The sequence below is a fragment of the Triticum urartu genome, chromosome 7A, assembly GCF_056163025.1.
Source record: "Triticum urartu cultivar PI428250 chromosome 7A, HENAU_Tu73, whole genome shotgun sequence".
NCBI classification, from domain to species: domain Eukaryota; kingdom Viridiplantae; phylum Streptophyta; class Magnoliopsida; order Poales; family Poaceae; genus Triticum; species Triticum urartu.
In genome coordinates, this window is record NC_141879.1 from 391,140,886 (window position 1) to 391,165,877 (window position 24,992).

General features: G+C 50.1%; 2 long non-coding RNA genes across 2 annotated transcripts; both read right to left on the bottom strand.

Annotated features, from left to right (window-relative positions):
- Nucleotides 1-733: 733 nt before the first annotated feature.
- On the bottom strand, nt 734-2,892 carry LOC147959701 (uncharacterized). The gene is made up of 3 exons (XR_015611923.1): nt 2,501-2,892; nt 1,225-1,299; nt 734-1,160 (listed from the first exon to the last, which is right to left on the bottom strand). It is a non-coding gene; the product is annotated as an uncharacterized LOC147959701 (long non-coding RNA).
- A 13,719-nt stretch (nt 2,893-16,611) lies between these two features.
- Nucleotides 16,612-20,083, bottom strand: LOC147959702 (uncharacterized). Its single transcript, XR_015611903.1, has 3 exons — nt 18,951-20,083; nt 18,088-18,178; nt 16,612-16,853 (listed from the first exon to the last, which is right to left on the bottom strand). It is a non-coding gene; the product is annotated as an uncharacterized LOC147959702 (long non-coding RNA).
- Nucleotides 20,084-24,992: the final 4,909 nt, after the last annotated feature.

Sequence of the window (24,992 nt, forward strand, 5' to 3'; positions counted from 1 at the left end):
CAGCCCACTATATATTTGGGCTCAATATCGGGCCGATGTGATTTCGGCCTGTTAACGGCCCATTCAAGGGATGGGCGAATTTTCAGGATGTACATCTTTCGGACTTTTAGCGACCCATTTAAGTGTTGGGCCAATTTCCGGCCCGGTGTGTCTTTCAGCCTGTTGACGACCCATAAATGAGTTGGGCCATTTGTAGTCGGACCTTAGTTTTGGCTTTTTAGCGACCCATTGAAGTGTTGGGCCAATTCCCGGCCCGGTGTGTATTTAAGCCTGTTGATGGCCCATAAATGATTTGGGCCATTTGTAGTCAGACCTGAGTTTTGGCCTTTTAACGGCCCATGCACTTCATGGTCCAATACCAGCCCGGTTTCTCTTTCGGCCTGCTAAAGGCTCACAACACAGTTGGGCCATTTATAGTACGACCTGACTTTCAGCCTCTTAGCAGACCATGCTCTTCATGGTCCAGTACGAGCCCGCTGTCTCTTTTGGCCTGCTAAAGGCCCACGGTATAGTTGGGCCATATGTAGCCCGACCTTGGTAATGGCCTGTTAACGGACCGTGAAATCAAATGGGCCCACCTGTTGCCCGCTTCGATGTCGGCCTGTTAATGACCCGGGAGGTAAGAAGGCTGACCATTAACTTTCGGCCTGGTAACGACCCATTAACTTAATGGGCCCACTAAAGTTTGTACATGTCTTTAGGCCCAATTAGATAATTTGAGCCCATTTACGACGAGCAATTATGCATAGAACCAAAACTGATCAAGCAAAGGTACGGCATACAGGGAAAAATGTTGCACATCTAGCATATATTACAGGAAATTACATCCACTGGGCAATCAAAGATTGATGCCAGTGCAAATAAATGAACAGAACCTAACGATCTACAACGTCACAATCTGCAACCTCAGCGTGGATGACGCCCACAAGCATGTGGGCAAGTTCTTGCTGCTTTGCTACACTATCTCTAAAAACATTGATCAATTGTTGTTGCACATGAATGTGCAGCTCTGATTCCTCCACCATTTCCATCATTGCTTCATCCATTAATTGGTTCCCAAACATACATTTTTCGTTGCATTCAAGACAGAGGAAACTGAACAGATTCAGATGGAGATTTTGGCAGGCTTGTATTATTGATAGTGGAGAGTGTCTCGACCACTGCATCATAACATAAATTAGGAGGGGAACCAAACAGATTAATCATGAGTTATTGCCATATTACCTGGCTAGATTTATTGGAAAGAAACAATGGGGTTGCCTTGATGTTTTTAGAGTTTATCTTCTTATGTTCAGTAGCCTGCACCAAATTAACACACTAGCATTGCTATCATTGGCCAGGTCAGATAATAGGAAAGAAGCATTGACACAACGAACGTTTGGGCAACCAGACCACACTAGCCTACACCAAATTAACACAATATGGCACATCTATCATTAGCCAGGTAAGGTAATACAAAAGCAATACTGACACAATGAATGAATGGGCAACCAGAGCAGCACTACAATTCAGTAATGTGTATGATAGTACACTCATGCAGCTCAGTATGCAAAACTACCAGGCAGTTTTCCTTACAAAATTCAACATTGTCACATTTAACATTTTGCTACAACTGAATTTAGATCAGATAAAGGTTGGATTCACACCGATTAACAAAATACATGCTGATGTAAAAATACAGTGATATACATCAGGTACTTATATCAGCATTGGAGCACAGAGAATTCCCGCAACATACTTTCCTCGAATACGATCCCAATGGAGCGAATCTTCTATCGTTTAACATTATTTTCTAAAAGAGAGATGGGTAAGAAACATGTAGAAAATATGATCAGAATGCTATTAAATTTCATGATGCGAGGATATGCACACACTTCTTAGAATGGAGTTGACATATTTTTGTTGGACTGGAGCGGACTAGTTCTTTGGCCACTGGAATCTGCTTATTATCAGTGGGAGTTGGGTTTCTCTATGCTGGAGCGGTATCTATGAAAACTGGAGTTGGTTTATTATCTCCTGGCATTTGGATCTGTTGCAAAGACCTGGTTTGTAACCCTTCTGATTCTAACATAGCCGTCTTCCCCTTCCATGCCTTATATAGAAGAATGGTGCTTCAATTATAAAACATGATATAGCAAAGATGGAATAGGTACTGAAGAATAGAAAGGCATGACATATTGACATGTATTCCCTCCATCCGTAAATAAATGGATGGGTCTAGGCGTATTTCAGTTCTAGATACATCCAGTTTTATCCATTTCTGCGACATGTAATTCGGACGGAGGGAGTATGATGTAAGAGCTAGGGATACGACAAGACAACAGTGTAAAAAACACTACTTGAATGTAAAACTGTATGCTTGCGGAATACATTACAGAAGAACACTAAGGCAACATATGCGTGTATGATAGGGAAACTAAGATGGCATTGTAAGAGACCACTAGAACAACACTTTAATGTAAAAAAAGAACATGGTATGGTAGACAGATGAAGTACATACTGATGAATAACAATGCATAATGTCGGAGTAATTGGACACGGATACCCCGAAGACGGCGAGACGATAAATCAAGACATCGGGGCTAGCAAAGCCCCTCAGTCCGACTGCCCGGCCGCTCCTGCCGGCTCCCCGTTCGACTGCTCTGCCCGGTCGGGTGCCGGCTGCCGATTGCACCAACCAGCTGGCTGCCGACTGCGCCGACCAGCCGACTGCGCCGACCAGCCGGCTGCCGACTACAGCCTGACTCGACATCGACAAGACATCGACAAGACAGCCACATCGTGGCGTCATCTACAATGTATCTGTCCCTGGGCACTGTTTTATAAAGTGCGCCAGGGACAAGGAGGCATGCACATCATGTACATGGGCATGGTGCCCCATGCCCACTTGCCCCCCACACCACTACCTTAGCTTAGGTAGTAAGCTACCCCCATGCCTATATAAGGCATCCATCGATCCATCCACCAGACATATAGCCACGCACATGCACTTGGCCGGCCACAAGGCCACTCACGCATGCATGCTCAGGCACATGCAACCACTAGCTCATATGCATATACCAAGTCAGATGCCTATGGCACCGACTCCAGATACAGCTCCAGGAGCACTTTGTACTGCCCGATGTGCAACCCAGATATATACTCACACATGCAGGAGTAGGGGTGTTATCTCTCCGGAGAGCCCCGAACCTGGGTAAACTAGCGCGTGCTACTCGCATACCCGTCCTTGGATATTCCGGCAGCAGTCTTACCCTCACACGAAGCCACCTTGTGGCATATGTCGTCTTGCACCCTCCCGTGAGAATACCACGACATTTGGCGCCCACCGTGGGGCGGTACTGTGCTACCGCGCTGCTGTTGGTTTTGCAGTCCGGGCGGGACCATCATCGTCTTCACTGTCGTGGCGTCGCGCCGTCTCTCCGACGGCGCTCGGGGGCTCGACTTCGACCCGCCCTCCGAGCGGCCGCGCGGGACGGTGCGTCCTCGTAGTCGGCCTCGCTGCCTTCGTCATCACCACTGCCGCGACCCCTGCCGTCCGTCCGCGCGCGCTGCCTCGCTTCGGCCGTCTGCGTCCGTGCACGCGCCGTGCCGCGTCGCTCGCGTCTGCTCCCCTGCCTGTTGTGCCTTGCTCCGGCCGAAGCACGCGTTCGCTCCCCCACATATCGTATATGCAAGCTAGCTAGAGCAAGTCAAACAATGGTCAAACCATTAGCCATACTCTTCCCACATAATAGCCACACACTCTTCGTACATTATCCAGATGCAAGTTGGATAGTGTGTGTATATTGGTCAGACAATAGCCGGACATTGGTCAGATGCTAGCTACACCTTCTCCTCCTCCCACGAAGTCCGCCGCCGCCGACGAGCTCTTGCTTCGACTGCCGTCGGGCCTCCTTCTCGCTTCGAGTTATGAGCCTTGCCTGAGCTCCACCACCATCTGTTCCAGCCTCTTCTTTCTCTCGCGGCCATCCTGCCCGGTCTCTCTCTCTGTGGATTGCTTCTACCTCTCGCGTAGTAATACAAAAGATGGAGAGTAAAAATTCCTAGAGACGTGAATTCCCAGCGAAAGCAGAGATCCATCCCGTGGGTGCGCCGGCTGCCTGGCCACTTGCGACCACGCCCGCAACCACTAGAGCTCCGCCCGTGTGCCTCACCTTGATGCTACTGCGCGCTCCGCCTCCCCCGCGGCGCGCCGCTGCTGGCCAAGGCCTCCACCCGTCCGTGGCTCCATCCTGGAGCGCCTCGACGCCGGGCTCCTCTTCGCCATCCGCGCCCGTCGCGCTGCCTCATCCCGCGGGCCGGCTCGCCGTCCGACCTGGTGCGCCGCCTCCCCGCAAGCCAATCCCGCGTCGGCAGCCTGCACGCGCCCATGCTGGGTTGCCCCTATGCGGCCCAGGCTCGCGCCGTCATCCGCTCCACGCGCCTGGTGGCCTTCCAGCTCCGCTGGCTACGCCCACCCTGCATCGCCCCCAGCCGGCCGCTGCTACGAGCCGCCTCCTACCTTGCGCGCCTCATGTCTCCGCCTCGGCACCGGCCTCTCCAGCACCCGGCCCGTCTGGTTCTGCCTGCGTCGGGCCCAGCTCCGGCCTCCGGGCTCGCCGGCTGCTGGCCTCCCGTGCCGGATCCGGCCCCCACACCCGCCGGCTTGCTGCTCTAGCCAGTAGCCGGCTTCCGCCCACTTCCCGGCCTACCGGCTTCTGTCGCGACACGGACGCCGGCTGCTGTCGCACCGCTCCTGCCGACTGATTAGGCAAAGAAAGAAAAGAAAGAAACAGCCGGCTAGGTCAACACAGTGCGCCGGCTGTGCAAAAAAATGAAGAGCTGTGTCCGACTGCTCAAAGCCGGCTGAGAGAAAAAGAAAAGGGTCGTCTGCCCGCTGTGGCCGAGTGCCTGATCCGGCTGAGAAAAGTGGTCGGTTGCTGGAAAAAAAATTGTTGCCGGTGGAGAAAAGTCAGGCCAGACGCCCAGCCGACTACTCGTGCAGAAGAACCGTCCGGCTGCCGACAGCCGGTAAAAGAAGAAAGAGGGCGCTGCCAGATGCCTCGCTGCCTGGCCGGCTGTCCACGCCGGCTCGGCCGCGTCCTGCTCACCCCCTGGCCGGTCAAGCCCGACTGGCCGGACCCTCCTCGAATGCTCAGAGGCTCGGCGGCTACACCCAGCGGGTGCGCTGACACGCCCCCACAAGAAAAAAAGAGACAAAGTTGTTGCCGAAAGATCCGGCCCGACTGCTCAGCAGTCGACCCGAATCTCGGGGGCTACACCCAGTGGGTGCGCTGGCGCTCCCCCGCGGAAGATTGCAGACAAGAAAAGAGTTTTGTCCGGTTGTCAGCAGCGGTAGAAAAGGAAAAAGAAGAAAAAGGGCGCTGCAAGATGCCTCGCCGCCTAGCCGGTCGAGCCTGACCGGCCGGGACCCCTTCGAGCACCCAGAGGCTCGAAGGCTGCACCCAGCGGGTGCACTGGCGCGCTCAGCAAGCGTTGAGCCGCGTTGGCTGTCTTCGGCAAAGTCCACCTCGGCTACATGAAAACCAATGTGAGCTCCTCACCCGCATATTTTTTGCACCACGCAAGCACGGATAACCCCGAGCGATGCTCGGGGGCTGTCTCCAAATTTTATTACAGTAGCATCACTGTTTGCCCCGGCGCCAGCCAGAGTTGGCCCGGGGGTTGGCCGCTTGGCCTGAGACGTTATTTCCCGCAGACGGCTTAGTACTGTGTGCGGTACCAAAGGCCCACTCTTACTCACAGACCGCAGAGCGGCTGTCCGACTAGCAAGAGTGAACGCTGGAGGCCACCCACGCGAAAAACGTCCGGGAAGAAAAACGAATCGGGCGATCCGGCCGTTTCCTTTACAAGTATCTACTCGGTTGAATCTGCTCCCAGACTTCGAGTACTGTACACTCCACTTCGCGGCCCACTCACAGCCACAGACCGCAGAGCGGCTGTCTGGCAAAGCAAGAGCACAAGCCAAAAAGCGGAGGGAACACGAAAAATATTAAGGGGGCTCGGACGAAACCGAGTCGGCACCCTCCGCATAGAACTTGCAATGCTAAAAGCAAACATTTGATATATCTGCGTGGACTAACTTTGTCTTTTTCATGATCATTTCCATGAACACTCGCCAAAAAACCTCCGCCCAACTTTGCCAAGTTGCCTGGAGGCTTGGGGGCTACTGTCGGAGTAATTGGACACGGATACCCCGAAGACGGCGAGACGATAAATCAACATCGGGGCTAGCAAAGACCCTTAGTCCGACTGCCTGGCCGCTCCTGCCGGCTCCCCGTCCGACTGCTCTGCCCGGCCGGCTGCTGGCTGCCGATTGCACCAACCAGCCGGCTGCCGACTGCGCCGACCAGCCGGCTGCCGATTGCAGCCCGACCCGACACCAACAAGACATCGACAAGACAGCCACATCGTGGCATCATCTACAATGTATATGTCCCTGGGCACTGTTTTATAAAGTGCGCTAGGGACAAGGAGGCATGCACATCATGTACATGGGCATGGTGCCCCATGCCCACTTGCCCCCCACACCACTACCTTAGCTTCGGTAGTAAGCTACCCCCATGCCTATATAAGGCATCCATCCATCCATCCATCCACCAGACATATAGCCACGCCACATGCACTTGGCCGGCCACAAGGCCACTCACACATGCATGCTCAGACACATGCAGCCACTAGCTCATGTGCATATACCAAGTCAGATGCCTATGGCACCGACTCCAGATACAGCTCCAGGAGCACTTTGTACTGCCCGATGTGCAACCCAGATATATACTCACACATGCAGGAGTAGGGGTGTTATCTCTCCGGAGAGCCCCGAACCTGGGTAAACTAGCACGTGCTACTCGCATACCCGTCCCTAGATATTCCGGCAGCAGTCTTACCCTCACACGAAGCCACCTTGTGGCATATGTCGTCTTGCACCCTCCCGTGAGAATACCACGACACATAAGATATTGAGAAGCAAGATGTCCAAACTAAGCAGATGGCATTGCGATAGAGTAGAATGATAGTACTTGAATTTGAAAACATGTTATCATTAATGGAATAGGTACTGAAAAACAGGAAAGCATGCCATATTTACATGCATGATCAGCAGGCGAAGCACAAGGCATTGCAACAGAGTTGATGCACTCCAGGACATTATATGCATGTTGTACCCATATCAAGGGCCAAGTTAGAGCAAGGACCTTATGGGGTGAATAGGATTCATCATATTTCGGCAAGTCTTGTGAAGAACTGCCTTTACATGTTCCATCATATTGGGTATCATTGACGTCAAGTTTGTTGGCCATTACATTGCTCCGTGAGGTTCTTGTGGATAAATCAGTGTGTGCAATTATATCTGACATGTATGGAAGACAACTAGTAGTTAGATTTATGTAATGAGTGCCTGTAGGATACGACATAAATAGTAGGACTGGGGTTAACTAGCAGTAACAGGTCTCAAAAACTAAAGGGAGAACACAGATGAAAGCTACAGAATATGTATTTGTACTCGAGATTAACTAGATGGCACACCAAAGTATTAAGGAACAACATAGGTTATACTAGAAGTGGTATAATACTATAATCACCAGCCTGTGGGATAGCATTGGCTGATGGATGATAACTATGGAACAGTGTTACCTAAAGAACAAGTCTCTTAGCTGAACTATGGAATAGCGTTAAGTCCTGAACAAGACTCGTAAGATATCAGCATGAATATACAGTGAAATGTGATAATCTAGTTTCAATGCTTAGATGACAACCAAAGCCATAAATTTTGCACACAAGTAAGATGAGGGTACAACCTATCTGGCCGCCATCGATAGGAGTGAGCATCATGTGCTCACTTGTCGATGGCCCTACAGTTGTTGTGGTTGTCCATGTCGGGCACACACATTCGATGTAGGGAACTGTTGAGTGGGGACTATAGCTCCCTTTTGGTGCATGCTTCCCTTGTTGGAGTAGCTACGATGAGTTGGAAGACGGTGCGGCTGAAGATGCAGAAAACGCATAATGTTAAGACTGACACATCTCTCTGATCTGAAGAAATACCCTAAGAGATCAACAGCAAGGTACGAGAGTGGTCACACGTCTGTTGACTGAAGACTAAATTGGGGTCACATGATTTTATTTTATTTTGGTACTGTCCGATCTACGCCGGATGGCTTGATGGCCATCTTGTGCCTCCCGCTGACACTGTTCGGAATCTTCCCCGAAGAGCCAGTGACCACTGGCAAAGCAGCCTGCCTCCACCGTCCGTGGCCCCAACCAAAACACCGCTCCCCACCCCACCGCACTGCCGTGGTTGCGCCGCCCCCGGGCCAATCCACAAAGACTCGCTGTCATCCAGATCCGGCGGCGGCAGTACCTTCAACCCACGCAACTCTAAGATAGCCATCTAAGCGCTGCTTCCACGGTGAAATTGCGCCCCCGCACCCTTACGTTAGATACCAGCCAACCGGCAGCCTAGGAGCTCCGCCGGCTCGAGGGGTGCTGCTTCCCATTAGGAATCGATTGGCCCAGAATAAAAATTCAGACAACTGACTCCTAAATAAAGTGATTTGAGCTGAGGGTGTGACCTATCCAGCTGCCTAGTCGGTGAGGCCGGCTAATGCGGAGCATCCCATGTTCATCCCCATGTACACTCCGACTACTCTCCAAGCCCCAAGAGGGCATATGACGAGACCTCGAACATACACCATTGGACACAAGGTGAACTCGCTCCGCTCCAAACTGTCACTTTCTACATGTGAGACATGACTACTACCTCCAACGTGTGTGCTATGCATGATCATGTACTTAGAGGAAAGCCACGGAGCCACCACGTCCAACGGACGAGCTAGCGAGGACGCCAAGTACAAGGACCAAGAGAAGAAGATGCCAGAAATCTACAGCCACCGGACGATCGGTCTGGACCGGATGTCTGATGCCTGGAGTCTTCACCAGCCAGCCCAAGTCCCAGCCACCGAGACCTACAGCGGTCGGACGACCGACGCTGACCGGACGTCCGACATCCTCCATCGCCTGGAAGACCGGCTCCGTCCGGAAATCCGACGATGGCTTTCCTGAGCCAAAAGGTCGGACGTCCGACAAGTACTGGACGACCGGACCCTCACGAGCCACTGGACGTCCGGTACCCGTCGGACGTCCGACGCCTGTCTGTGCATAGTGTATCGGGCCGAGCCCATGTATCCCTTCGCCCTCACTTACCCCTTCGTGACCCTAGACTATATATACTCCTCCACCTCCACCATTTCAGGGGTAGCAAAGCATTAGCTCATATATCGTGTGAGCGCTTTGCTCATCCACTTGGTTACCTTCTCCTCGGAGATAGCGCTTCCTCGGAGAAGATCCCCCAAGCGGATTCAAGACCCCTTTACGGGAAGAACCTCAAAACTTCCTCTCGTAGAAGACCGGTTACCTCGTGTATCGTTCGTTGTTGACTTTGGATCTTGTATCTCCCTTTGTGTTCATGGATCTAGCGCATGTGCGATCATATTTGTTGGTTTAAGTGTTCTCTTGTGTTCCCCTTGTGATTTTCCCCTCATTTCCCTCCTCATGCTCTTCGTTTTCATCGCGGGATCCGCTCCTTTTGCGAAAGATTGGCCGAGTAGGGTTCCTACCCTACATCATCATGGTATCAGGGCCACGTTGATCATGATTTCAGAGCCTCCCCTTGTTGTTTTCTAGCCTAATTTTGTTGTGTTCTTCCCCAATTTCGAAAATCCCCACCAAAAATAGCCCCAATTTTTTTTGTGATTTGTTGGTTTGATGAAGTTTTGTTGGATTTGATCCACAGATTTGCTTGGTTTCAAGTGGATCTAGAATCTCCCCAATTTTCCCCACTTTCCATCCACGCAATCTCATCAATTTTGACCCCAAAATCATCATTTTCCGCCCAAAATCGCGTCACGGATCTCACATCTCGCGTTGACCCCGACCCACCGGACGACCGGCCCTTTACGGACGTCCAGAGCCCCAGGAAACACCGGACGTCCGAACTTTTCCAGACGACCGGAACCCCTAACCCAAGCCGAATTTACGGACCTCCAAGCCCACCCGGACATCCGACCTTGTCCGGACAGCCGTAACCTGTAGATATCACCTTCGGCTGCTTTTTGTTTCGGCCATAACTAATTCATTCGGAGTCCGATTTTCGCGTTCTTTAGCTCGTTGAAAAGCTCTTGACATCCCCCTTCCCACAAAAATACCATCAACATCTTTTGACTCCATCAAATTTTGTGAAGTTTGGAATCTTTGCCTAGGGCTTCCACCACATCATCCGCTACACCACCACCGACTTCCGCAACCTAACCAATTTTGCTCCCCATCGCATTAGTGGTTGCTTGAGGAGTGATTTGAGTCTCCTAAGGTGTCTAGGATACTTAGGGATGGTTGCTTCTTCATCAACCACCACCACTTTCGCATAGTCATACAAACCATACACTCCCGCCACCCCAACCTAACCCAATTTTGTTTGTGTTGTGAGTTGTGTCTCCTAAGGTGTTTAGGCTACTTAGGGACCGTGCTTCCAACTCCCACACCATGTATAGTACACCACCTTACCCTCCATTTCCGCAATCCCTTTGAGCTTCCGCAAAAACCACTGCATTCCCGCTACCACCATTTGACATTTGAGATTTTGAGTTCGCGGTTTTTCCATTTCCTAAGGTGTTTCGGCTACTTAGGGACGAGTCTCCATCATCTTGGTATTTCCATCAAGATCACCGCCACTCATCATCGCCATGGACTGTAACCTCCATATCATCTTGGTATCGTGGTATCCCTCCATTGTATATTCCCTTGCTATTGCATTGATAACCCCTAGCCCATTTTGCGTCACTTGCCTATCGAGACTAGCCATTTGAGTATTGCCGGCAACATTACTTGTGCACATTAGTGATCATCGATCTACACCTTCCATTGCATACATACCATACCATATCGGTATCATCTTGGTATCATATCATCTCGTGTGCCTCAAGTTTGTTCCCGCATATACACAATTGCTATCTTGGCTTGTGCATTCCGCATTGTGGCCATATACAAAAAAAAGAATAAGCTTTTAAGAAAAAGATAAAGAGCAAAGAAGCTCGTAAGCAAGTGCCATAGCATCATACCACATTGTCATATCCGATCATCTTGGATCATACCACCAGAACATCATACATACCATACTTGGGATAGAAAGTTGATACATTTTGCGTATCATAGGTTGTGCACAAGTGTCGTATCCGCCTATTGAGCAATCATGCTAGCGTCTCTCTAGAGTTGTGCAACAAGAGCATTTTCCGTGGATTCCACATTTTGAGCTCATTCCTTGGTTGCACGGCCCCATTTATCTATCAGTGTGTGTGTTTCCGTGTGCCACATATAGCTATTGGTCTACTTGTTTCACTTGCAAATTTGTGAATATCTTTCAACATTATTGACTCTTGCTAACATTTGCATCAAGTTTTTGTGCCACTATCCTCACCGAGCTCCACCATAAGCCTTATTTGTGTAGGTGTGAGAAACCGACAAGAATTGGTACCAATTGTGCTATTTCCTTGTTACACATTGGAGTGATCATTGATCCACTTTCAACTTCGGTCAAGGTACATTTGGTATACCTTCTTCTCCTTTCTCCACTCATATTTGCTCGAGTATTGTGATGGATAGGCAAGGCATTTCATCTCCGGTCTTCCACAACAATGACGGCGTGAACAACTACATCACCAAAGCATCAATCTTCGATCTACAACAACAAATACACGACACACAATCAAGATTGCGAGAGCGCATCAAGAACCTCTCCATCGACATTCGTCACTCCGAAGCAAGGAAAAGGGACTACATCGACAACACGCTTTCCGCACAAAAGGAGGAGCAAGATGCAAGGATGGAGGAGATTTGGACCTTGATCAAGTCTACTTCCCCTTTGTCCTCTTGAAGGCGGCGGCGAGCAAGTCGATCATCTTCGGAGCGCCCAAGCGATACAAGCGCAAGTCGCCCACGTCCACATCTCCATGGCGACCACCATCACGTTCGTAATCCACCTCGTCATGAAGGGAAAGTCACCTCCAAGCAACATGTGCACGACGATGAACGCCATTGAGCTCAAGTATGACAACGACACCATCAACATGAAGATGCTCGAGATGCGCCTACCTACAAGTCCCAACAAGCTCTACTTCATGCCAAGTCCAAACTTCATGAGCACAAGAGAATACCGCGAGACGATCACCACCAAGACGGAGCTACGGCTACACCAACCACTTCGGCATCTTCGCCAAGTGCTATCAAGGCATCTTCGCCTTTGGACGTACGACATCTTCGCCTACTCCCCATGAGTTCGCCTACATCGACATCTTCAACTACAAGGCAACCACCTACGAGCGACGGCGACACTTCCATCTTCGGAAGCCCCTCAAGGAAGATGGCCGAGCATGGGAAATTCCCTTCAGTCATGGAGACGAGCTACGAGGTGCCACATCATATGGGCCTCCTACAACAAGACGGCGACAAGAAGGTCGAGCAAGGGCCATCCCCTTCGACCACGGTGATGATCACGAACCTCTTCAACAACATGAATACGGCGCCCATATTGGACTCATACTCCGAGTCAAGCTATGAGACCGCACATGAGACCTTATCTTTGGTCTTAGAGGAGAGTGATGATGTGTCATCTTCAGCCTTCATCCATGGCTACAACTACGACATGATTGATCATGGAGACATTTGCACCAACATCTCTCCGACACCCACATATAAAGAGATGCCTCAATTCCCATGTGAGGAGAGCCACCCCACCATGAGTGATATGAGTGACTCCACCATTTGTGACATTGAGTGCATTTCCTATGAGAGGATGAGTGTGACCACCACTAGCCCCACACTTCATAGCATCCAAGAGGGAGTGAGTGAGCCACCACACTTAGTGAGTGAGGTAGTTGACATGGCATGTGAGGCCACAATGATTTCTAACGACCTAACCTCTACTCCAATTGTGTTTTCTTCTTTGGTGCTAGGTCTCCTACATGACGACACGCCTATCCTCGATAAGTCCATACCTCCAATGGAGATGATGATGGCCATGGTGGACGATGATGCACCCCCACATGGTTCCATCAAGATGAAGATGACCACGACTCGGTCTTCGACACCTCACCTACAACACATGAGCGATGCTCCAAAGGTAACATAGGTGATGGTGCTTCGCTTGTCCCACTAGTGGACTATTTTATGAATGATTGCTTGCATGATGTTGACACACCTATTCCCATGCTTCATGCTAGTGCGACTTCCTCATGTCATGACTTACCTATTTATGATGAATATGATGATGAGCATGTCGAGTTGCCTAGTTGTGATGTTATGCTCCATAGGATATCATGTGAAAATTCTATTGGTCACATCATGTTTGACAATCCTTTGAACTTGTCATATGCTATGAGTGAGATCTCCCATATTGCATCATTTGAATCTCAACATAGTGACTATGCATGCCCCATTCAAATAAATCCCATTTGCACTTATGGCATAGATGACGAGATGATGGTCATTGGCTTTTGTTTTTGATGTGATGACATTGCCATGCTTCCTTTACATGATTTGCGCAATTCATCTACTATGTCATGTCATGATCACAATGTACCAAATATGCTTTGTTTTGGATGTTTTCAATATTCTCCATGTGATGTTTCCACTAATTCTCATGAGGAGACCCCCATAGTTTCCTCATACATATTAGGAGATTTTGATGCATTCGAAACTTTGCATGTTTCCCATGATTGCTTGCATCGTATGCATTCCATGAATAACAATGCTCTACATATTCCTTGTGATGCATTACACAATTTGAGTCTCCACATAACAACAAACCTATCATGATGGATGACATGTTTCTATATCACACATCTCATTTATTTGAGCATTGGATATTTTGTGCTAACCAACACAAGCACGTGCGCATCATGATGGATGATGTGTACATATACCATGCACACACAATTTTCCCTTTGTCTTTGTTTTGTGTAGGTACTCACGTGTACTCGTCAACCTCTCAATCCCAAGAGTTGACGAAACGAGCTCTTGAGAGTAAAGATGACTTGGGATCTCGTGAACTACCCTTCGCACCGCTCTTTGCGCAACGACTACGCGCATCTTTCTCACTTGGCTCTCACACGGCTATGGGCTATATACGGCTTGTCGCTTCATGCTAATTTTCCCGTGTTCACTTTGCATGCTATGCTGCCTTTGCCATGAAATTGTGACCCTTGCTTGCATCTACCCATGATTCACCATTATGCTACTCCTATGTGTATTTGCATGCTCGGTGGAGATCCTTGTTGCCTTTTCCATGTTTATCATGTGCCCCATGCTATTGATGCCATTTTTCTCATATCCTCCTTTCATGCTTGTGCTATGTCATGTGAATTATTCATGCACACTATTTGCACCCATGACATGCTTGCTATGTTTCCCTCTAGTATGTTGCATCTTCGCACTACTAGCTCACACCACTTGATTGCTATGATTGCTTGCTTTGTCGCATCACCCGTGTTCCATTATTACTTGCTTTCTTGGGTTGATGACGCATATGTTCATGCCTCTCACATGATATATTTTGTTCATTGTCGCTTGCCTCCAATTGTTGCATCTATGCTTATTGATCGTGGAGACTTGGAGACCTTACTTGTGATGCATGCTTGCTTGATTATGCCTATTCTATTTGGTTGTTCTCGCATCATATGCCTCCATACTATGAAATGCTCCCTTGTCCTTTCTTATGATGAGCATGATGCATACACTTCTTGGGTATTTTACCACACGAATGATAGGTTTTGCACTTCCGCTAACCTCATTTGTTTTTCCGAGTGTTTGTCATGTTCTTTCATTTTGGAGGATTCACAAGGCGGTGCCGTTATGCGACAACTTGGTCATGCGAAGGCATACACGATGTGCAACACCAACATTTGCGATAATCTCCTAAAGGTGAACTCCTTCCCTTTGAGCCATCCTCAAATACGCACATTGGATGGGTCATTCTTTCATTGTTATCTCCTTCTTGTTGTCTACATGATACATCTCGCGAACGAAGGAGCGACATGGGAGATTGGCTCTATGGACGTTCACATTGAGGAGCGCTCGGACTTATTGGATGCACCTTCGAACCGCCACTCATGCCACGACATCGAGCATTGGTACACCAACACCTCCATATTTGTTGATTGTGCTCACACATGTCATGCTCGATGGACATCTCACACACATGACAAATTTGCATCTTATGAATGGATTGACTCACATTATGATTGCCTTGTTGCATCTTGTATTCCCATGTCATCCATGATATATGAGCTTGTGCATTTCCTTAGCAAATTTGTTGTGATCTTCCTAGATGGCATATTCTTACATCATGATCATATTGCCCATCATCAATTGCATGATCACATAGTCACATTGAGCACCAATTTCCATATTCATGTTATTGATAAACCGTCTCACTATGAAATCATTTTGCATCAAGGTTGCATTGATCATATTCACGACACATTGGTGTGCACATTGATTGCATTTGCCAACATGAATGCTTTACATGTCATTTTACATCATTTGGACAAGCATCTTGTGCCTTGCTATGAACAACTTCATTGGACGACATTATGCTTACTTGATGGACACCTTTTGAGTACTAACCATTGTATTTCTGAGTGTCGTTTGTGTTTCCTCTTTTTGCATGTAGACCACTCTAGCGACACCTTGGAGTACTTGGATTGCGCCATGTTTTCAACTCCGTCCAACTACAAGTTCGTCCCTGACAACTATTTCCATGGTGATGAGGATCACGATCCATGGTCAGATCTTTCCCAAGGGGGGGAGATGATGCGGAGCATCCCATGTTCATCCCCATGTACACTCCGACTACTCTCCAAGCCCCAAGAGGACATATGACGAGACCTCGAACATACGCCATTGGACACAAGGTGAACTCGCTCCTCTCCGACCTTTCACTTTCTACATGTGAGACATGGCTACTACCTCCAACGTGTTTGCTATGCATGATCGGGTACTTAGAGGAAAGCCACGGGGCCACCACATGCAACGGACGAGCTAGCGAGGATGCCAAGTATAAGGACCAAGAGAAGAAGATGCCAGAAATCTACAGCCATCGGACGACCGGTCTGGACCGGACGTCCGATGCCTGGAGTCTTCACCAGCCAGCCTAAGTCCCAGCCAGTGAGACCTACAGTGGTCAGACGACCGACGCTGACCGGACGTCCGACATCCTCCAGCGCCCGGATGACCGGCTCAGTCCAGAAATCCGACGATGGCTTTCCCGAGCCAAAACGTCGGACGTCCGACAAGTACCGGACGACCGGACCCTCGCGAGCCACCGAACGTCCGGTACCCGTCAGACGTTCGACGCATGTCTGTGCACAGTGTATCGGGCCGAGCCCATATATCCCTTCGCCCTCACTTAACCCTTCGTGGCCCTAGACTATTGTTACAACCACAATGCGGCTATATCTCCCACGTGTCGGGGCACGACTTAGAGGCATAGCCGCATGGTAGGTTTGTCGCAAGAGGGGTAATCTTCACACAATCCCATGTACTAAATAAGAAAGGGATAAAGAGTTGACTTACAATCGCCACTTCACACAAATACAAGTTAAAGATACATCAACCAGAATACAATCAAGGACCGACTACGGAACCAAAATAAAAGAAGACAACCCCAAATGTTAGATCCCCGATCGTCTCAACTGGGCTCCACTACTGATCAATAGGAAACGAAACAAAACAACGATCAAGATCTTCATTGAGCTCCCACTTGAGCTTAGTTGCGCCACCTGCACTGGTATCATCGGCACCTGCAACTGTTTGGAAGTATCTGTGAGTAACAAGGACTCAGCAATCTCACACCCGCGAGATCAAGACTATTTAAGCTTATGGGTAGGAGAAGGTAGTGAGGTGGAGCTGCAGCAAGCACTAAGCCTATATGGTGGCTAACTTATGCAAATAAGAGCGAGAAGAGAAGCAACGCAACGGTCCTGAAACTAGAAGTGATCAAGAAGTGATCCTAAAACTACTTACCCACAACCATAACACAAGAACCTTGTTCACTTTCCAAACTCCGCCGAAAAGAGACCATCACGGCTACACACGTGGTTGATGCATTTTAATTAAGTCAAGTGTCAAGATCTCTACAACCGGACATTAACAAATTCCCATCTACCACATAACTACGGGCACGGCTTTCGAAAGTTTAGACACTGCAGGGGTGTCCCAACTTAGCCCATCACAAGCTCTCACAGTCAACGAAGGATATTCCTTCTCCCAGGAAGACCCGATCAGTCTCGGAATCCCAGTTACAAGACATTTCCACAATGGTAAAACAAGACCAGCAAAGCCGCCCGATGTGTCGACAATCCCGATAGGAGCTGCACATATCTGGTTCTCAGGGAAACACCGGATAGGTCAAGCTACAAGTAAAACCAGCCCTCAAGTTGCCCCGAGGTGGCCCCGCAAGCTGCCCGGTTCGGACCAACACTTAGAGAAGCACTGGCCCGGGGGTTAAAATAAAGATGACCCTCGGGCTCGCGAAAACCCAAGGGAAGGTTATAGGTTGTTAGGCAAATGTAAAACCAAGGTTGGGCCTTGCTAGAGGAGTTTTATTCAAAGCGAACTGTCAAGGGGTTCCCATAACACCCAACCGCGTAAGGAACACAAAATCAAGGAACATAACACCGGTATGACGGAAACTAGGGCGGCAAGAGTGGAACAAAACACCAGGCATAAGGCCGAGCCTTCCACCCTTTACCAAGTATATAGATGCATTAATTAAATAAGAGATATTATGATATCCCAACATATCCATGTTCCAACATGGAACAAACTTCAACTTCACCTGCAACAAGCAACGCTATAAGAGGGGCTGAGCAAAAGCGGTAACATAGCCAAACAACGGTTTTCTAGGAAAAGGTGGGTTAGAGGCTTGACATGGCAATATAGGAGGCATGATATAGCAAGTGGTAGGTAGCGCGACATAGAAATAGAGCGAACAACTAGCAAGCAAAGATAGAAGTGATTTCGAGGGTATGGTCATCTTGCCTGAGATCCCGCGAGGAAGAAGAACGAGTCCATGAAGAAGACAAACAGACGTAGTCGAACGAATCCTCACAACTCCGGACCGAAACCAAAGCTAACGAGAGAAGCAACCCGGAAATAAGCAAGCAACATAGTAAACAACCACCACATAAACATGGCATGATGCACAACCAAGTATGATGCATGTCTGATTTAATGATTCATGGCATGGCATGTCAAAGTGCACAAACAATACTACAAATTAAGTGGAGCCCAATATGCAACGAGTTGCATATTGGTGAAACACCACATGACTTATTTAGTTCTCTCTCGGTTATGTACTCAACAGAATTAAATCTTGGTTAGCATGGCAAGGGGTGAAGCATAATAAAACTACTTAACTAGGCAAGTTTAAATGAGGCAGGAACAACAAGCAACAAGTCCAGAAAAACCTCATGTGCATATTTTAGGTTTGGTATTGTTCTTCCTTAAACCATATTTTAGAATTGTTAAACATGGAAAGTAAGGTCACCATGATAATCTATGCATTTTTCCACCCCATATACATATAAAGTTTATTAAATTTGGAGCTACGGTTATTTAGTTATGAAATAAAGCATTTTAACATGGCATATGAGAAAATTAAACACAAACAGCATTTTAAACATTTTTAACATGGATGAAAGTGGCATATTATGAAACTAGATGAAATTCTAGTCATTTAACATATAAAGTTTGTTTTAATCCGATGCACGGTTTGTGAGTTATGATATGCATGAACTAGAGGGACTATTCTGTAAAACTGCCAAACTCCTAGAAAAAGATAAATCGTTCCATGAAAAAAAATATGAGTCGGGCCAAAACTGAAGGGCTGGGGAGCTGCTCACATCGGGCCCTTGAGGCCTTCAGCCCGCGGAGGCTGGCAGGCTTGGCGCGTGAGCTGGGCCGCAAGAGTTGGCAAAGGGAAAAGCGCTGCTGGGCCTTGGCGCTGCAGTCCAGCGATGACAAGTCAACGCGAGCGCTGACGGGGAAGGAACAGGTGAGCGGGCAAGCAGGCACGTCGTCTTGTTCTCGTCAGGAAGCAGAGCAATGGCAGTAACTTGATGACGGGCGGCGCGACGAGGGACTTGCGCGGGCAAGGGCGCACGGGAACCGGCCGGATCCGAGGCCAGGGCGATGGATCTGACCGGAGATGGGCGACGCCGTCAGGGAAGACCATGGCAGTGGTGGCTCCCTGCTGGTTCAGTCGGCCGATGACGAGGCTGGCGAAGTGGCCATCAACCGTGGAGCTTGTGCGCGAGCAGAGGAGCTCGGGGACTCGGCGCGCGAGGATGTAGGGAGCTCCGGCGTCGAAGGAGAACGGCAGGACGCCGGTGCATGCTGGACCCGAGCGGAGGAGGTGGCATAACAGCGGTGAGCTTCCATGTTCCTGAGCGGCCATGGTATTGGTCCCCTGTTCGAGGCAAAGAGAGAAGGACAGAGAAATTAGAGGAGGGAGCAAGACAGGCAGAGGAAAGGAATAGACAGGGGAGGCGTGAAGATCCTGGTCGCCAGTGCTGGTACTCCGGTGGCCGGGTGGGCGGGGCCTCGGGTGCTGCTGCTGTTCACCGGCAACGGCCGGATCGGGAGAAGCAGCGTGAGGAGGGAAGGAAGGAGAAGGCGGAGAGGGACGGCAGCCTGCTGGCCCTGGTCGCTGGCAGCGGAGCTCACGAGGCAGCGGTGTGAAGTAGTAGAAGAGGCAGGGCGCAGAGGGCTGGCCTGCAGGTCAAGGTCGGGCACGGCCGGTGCTTGGGATGAGCAGGGATCGCGGGAGGCAGGGGAGCAATTGCCCTCCTGCGGTGGATTGATGGAGGAAGTGGGTTGCTCGAAGGATTTGGACTGGATGGATGGGGATTCGAGGAGAAGGCAGGTGAGTGGATCGGGAGGGATCCCGAGGAAGAAGAGGACCAGGAGGATGCGCTGGTTGGCTAGTTTTGGATCCCGATGGGGAGAGTGGCGGCGGCATGGGGATGGATGGGACATCTCCCCTAGAAATTAGGGTTGATCTGTTTATATATGTTATAGGCTTAGATTAGGGGGTATTCGGTCCGTCTGGTCGCAATTGGGCGGTCAAGAAAAATAGTCTAGGGAGTCCAAAAAATAAAACGGAGATGTTTTGTAAATGTTTGGGGATGATCCGAATCCAACGGTGACGACTGCCCGGGTCGGGTCCGGGACAGCTTTCGAACGCGCGTGCGAGGATGTCCGCGGGCTGACGAGAGAGCTTAGGTTGGGCCTCGTGGTAGGTAGTGGACTGTGCAGAAAGCCTTGGGTTGAGAGAAGAGAAGAGGGAGACCCGGCGACTGTTTCCGGAGACCGAAAATGTCCGACGTTAGACCGGCTATACTGCCGCTATAGTTATCCGTTGGGGCGTCAAACGAACTCCTAATGCGATGAAACTTGGCAGGCGGCCTACTGACAACATAACAATACCGCATGCCAACTTTCATCCCATTCCGAGAACATTTTTCGTCCACTTATAAAATAACATTTCGGACGTGCCGCAGGCGCGTGCAAGTGTGTCTGGGCTCAGAACGGACAACGGATGGAACTAGGGGAACCCGGACGAATGCAAGTTTTGAAAACATGCAAATGCAATGCGGATGATGACATGGCAAGATGCGACACGCAAGCGAATGACACGGCAACAATAGCGAATAACTGGAAGACACCTGGCACATCGGTCTCGGGGCGTCACAACTATATATACTCCTCCACCTCCACCATTTGAGGGGTAGCAAAGGATTAGCTCATATATAGTGTGAGAGCTTTGCTCATCCACTTGGTTACCTTATCCTCGGAGATAGCGCCTCCTCGAAGAAGATCCCCCAAGAGGATTCAAGACCCCTTTACGAGAAGAACCTCAAGACCTCCTCTCGGAGAATACTGGTTACCTCATGTATCGTCCGTTGTTGACTCTGGATCTTGTATCTCCCTTTGTGTTCATGGATCTAGTGCATGTGAGATCATACTTGTTGGTTTAAGTGTTCTCTTGTGTTCCCCTTGTGATTTTCCCCTCGTTTCCCTCCTCGTGTTCTTCGTGTTCATCGCGGGATCTGCTCCTTTCATGAAAGATCGGCCAATTAGGGTTCCTACCCTACATCACCGGCGTGGTTGCGATGGCTACCGGCGACAGGGAAGTAGAGATGTCGCGATGGTCGACGGCTATGGGGAAGCAGCGCCGGGGCTCAGGACGGGTCCAAAGTTGGAGCCGCTCCGGCGCCGTGAACAACGGCGGGGGTGAATCGGCTCCGGTACAGTTCACACGGCCGTCGTCGAGGCAGCTCCGGCAGCACGGAGTAAGAGGCACACGGCCCAGTGCATGACGATAAATTGACGGCGTCTCCGGGATTAGAGAGGAGGGCGGCTGTGAATTTGGTGCGGTGGGGGCCACCATGGAGGAGGGGCTGAGGTTTCGCGGCTCGGGAGAAGTGAGCTTCTGGGGAGAAGGTGATTTGGCACCCACGAGGTATGAATGGGGAATTGTGAGGGGGAACCATGTCTTACGGACGCATTTGTCTGAAATGTGTGTGGGGGGTTTACAGATCTACCCCTGCCTTTAGGCTTCTCGGCTTGGGTCTGTGTACTAAGGGTCGGGGATAGTAGAGTAACTTTGCTTCTCCCAAATAGTGGGTGCGAGCGATTTCGGGCGAGGAGGGCGTGTTTTGAAATATACTCGGCGCGAGCAATTTCAGGCGAGGAGGGCGTGTTTTGAAATATAGTGGGCGCAAGCGATCTCAGGCGAGGAGGGCGTGTTTTGAAATATAGTGGGCGCGAGGGATTTCGGGCGAGGAGAGCGTGTTTTGAAATGGTGGGCGCGAGCTATTTCGGGCGAGGAGAGGGTGTTTTGCTGACAATGGTTTATAATTATTCTGCACATCTCATTTCGGCCGAGGAGAAGGCGCGCTTGGATGAAGTTACGAACCTACCCTCGATGTACAACGGGCCAATTGATGCATGTCCCACATAGGCCGGTAATTTCGCGTCTCCCATTTATTTGCTCGGGCGAATTCCTCTGAGCAGAGGGTGTTTGACGGTTCGTTCAAATTTTGGGAGAATGAGCATCCACGTCTAGCTTACCAAGTTGATTCGAATCAAATTTTGAAATATTATCTTGCCACTTCTTTTTTAGATGGAGAGATGATTCTCAGGAGTAATGTGTTTTTACATGCTCGTTGCTAGTGATTTACTATATGACAAATAGTTGACCCACTCAAAAACGGGAATCAAACCCAAAATGAAATATCTCAATTAAATGAAATAGCTCATTCACCGGGTCAAAATAGTGAACTAAATCCAAAATTAAACACCTCAATCGAGTAGCATGTTGTACAATATTATAGTACTCCATGAACATGTTGAGAGTCAAATTAATGAACTTGTTTGGTATACGCATATCTCCGTTCATGTGTGGATTGCAGACAACATGTTCTCCAATTTAAATATTTGAATGCTAGTTTATAATGAAACATGGTTTATATCAGTCTTTGATGCATAAAACGCGACCTCCCCCTCTCCCGGACTCCTGCTCTCTCTCCCTCTCTCCCTCTCTCTCTCTTCTCTCTCTCTCGCCGACAATCTTCAATTCTATCGCACGCATCCAACACACAAACCTTGTTGGTCCCTCTCCGTCTCTCTCTCTCTCTCTTTGTGTGTGTGTGGGGGGGGGGGTATTTCGAGTTTTCATGCATATATACTCCATCTATAGGTCTCTCTCGCACACTATGTATGATTCTCTAGTCCAAGCTAAATATCTTGGGTGCACTCATCGTACGCACACAAATTCCTTGTCTCGTTGCCCGTAACTCTCTCACGCACCACTCTGTCGTCTCGGGCGTGTTAGTGTACAAAAGTAGGGGCTCTCCTTTTGCACCCCTTAACTTGTGCACGGGCAGTCAGAGCCGCGCCCACGGCCACACTAAGGAGGGCAGGGGAGGGATGCCGAAGCAACGTCAAGGCCAGGAACACTGAAGAACAAAGGGGCAAGGTGGACTTCCCCCGCAAGATCCTTGCCGAGGCGACCTCCGCGGCCCCGGCTAGAGCCTTGCCGGGGCAACTTGCCCAACACCAGCAGAGTGAGCCGCCCTTGAGCCCAGGAGTTCCAAACACCGCCAACAACTACATTGAAACCAAGGCTCAGGAGGCACCTCCGTGGTGACATGCAGATCTTTGTCAAGATCAAGAACACGCAAGATCAGATGAGGACCAGAAGATGATGACCCCCAGCGAGACCCTTGCCGGGGACGACTGTGATGCCACGGCAAGACCCTTGCCGGGGCCCGGCAAGACCCTTGCCGAGGACACCACCAGGGCCGCAGCCAGGCCCATGTCTGCCAAAGCTCCATCGCCGTCCCCAAGCAGCTGCTAGCTCAACCAGCTGGGCAAGCACCTGCGTGGCGACGAGCGGCCTCTACACCGACCCAGCAAGCACCTGCGTGGTGGCATGCAACTCTTCCTGAAGGCTCCACCACCGCGCCAACCTAGCAGCCAGCCAACGTGGTGCCACAATGCCTCGTCAGCTCAGACGCGTGTCGAAGACAGGCGTGGCGGCGACAGCTGGAACGTGCTTCCTTGCCATCCCCGATAAAGTGAGAGGGTCACGTCGTCAGTGCATTAAATGTGTTTGTCCAATGGTGCCAGAGGATAGACTCGTCCACTATACACCTTTCCACCTCCTGTGTGCCACTGTGGCAGCCCCTTTTTCTTATAAAAGGAGGCCCAAGGCGACCAGGAGGAGGGGGCGGATCTTTTGGGCAAAGTTGCACCCCGTAGCTAGCTCAAGAACACAAGAACACTCGCAATACATCCACCAAAGCAGGACTAGGGTTTTACGCATCCTCGCAGCCCGAACCTGGGTAAACGATCTATGTGCTTCCTGTCAGACCCACTCCTTTCACAACCCCGCGCCCGCCAACCATAGAAGGGATCCCAGTGATCCCATCGGTGTCGATTTCTCCCGACATCTTTGGCGCGCCAGGTAGGGGGTGCGCAGTTGTGAGAATCCGGCCTGGACGAAGCAACGGCTTCATCGTGGTCATCACTTCAAGTAAGGAAACGACCGAACAAATGGCGTCCTTGGTAGACGCAGCGAAACCTTGAGTAATTCCTTTATATATATATATGGTTATCGTCCTCGACGATCTTACCCTATGTATGGCAAACATGCACGCAAAGGGGCCCTACCATTATTGGCAACGCCCTCGTTCTATTTTGAGTCCGCTCAATAGCTCGAGCGGCTGCGTTAAGAACGGCAGGGCGACCTTCTGCGATTGGCAACGCTCTCATTCTATCTCGAGTCCGCTCGACAGCTCGAGCGACCGCGTCAAGAGCAGCGAGGTGGTTTACCCGGCAGCAAGCATGCCCGACAGGCCATTGAGGATCCGTCCTCAAGACGCCACCTGGGCTTCTGTGCCAGCGAACCTTCCCGAATAACGTAGGGCGGACATACAAAGGGAAATCAAACAGGAAAATAACATGCATCATTTCAAAAGTACTGCAGAGTTATATTACATCATTTATCGATGCGGTTCTAACTAAAGATAAAAATTGTCTTGGTCTTGAATCTGCAGCGGCGATAAGAAACGGGGTGCCTAGACGTGGCGCTGGCCTTGTACCCTCCGAACTCCGTCGATGCGGCCGATGACGGGCTCGATGCGCTCCTCGAGCGGCGTGGGGTCCATGTTGTCCGGCAAGCTATCCAGCAAAGCTTCGAAGTCGAGGTCAGGGTTCCAGTATGCCATCTTGGTGAGGACCTTGGTCATGGCGCCCCGGCAAAGCCTCCGAGCCTCGTCGGCTAGAGAGGCCGCCCTGTTGGAGTGGAACCGCTCCAGGGTCCCGAGAACACCCTCAAAGAATAGATTCAACCTGGCGTTAGGGCTCACGTTTGGCTC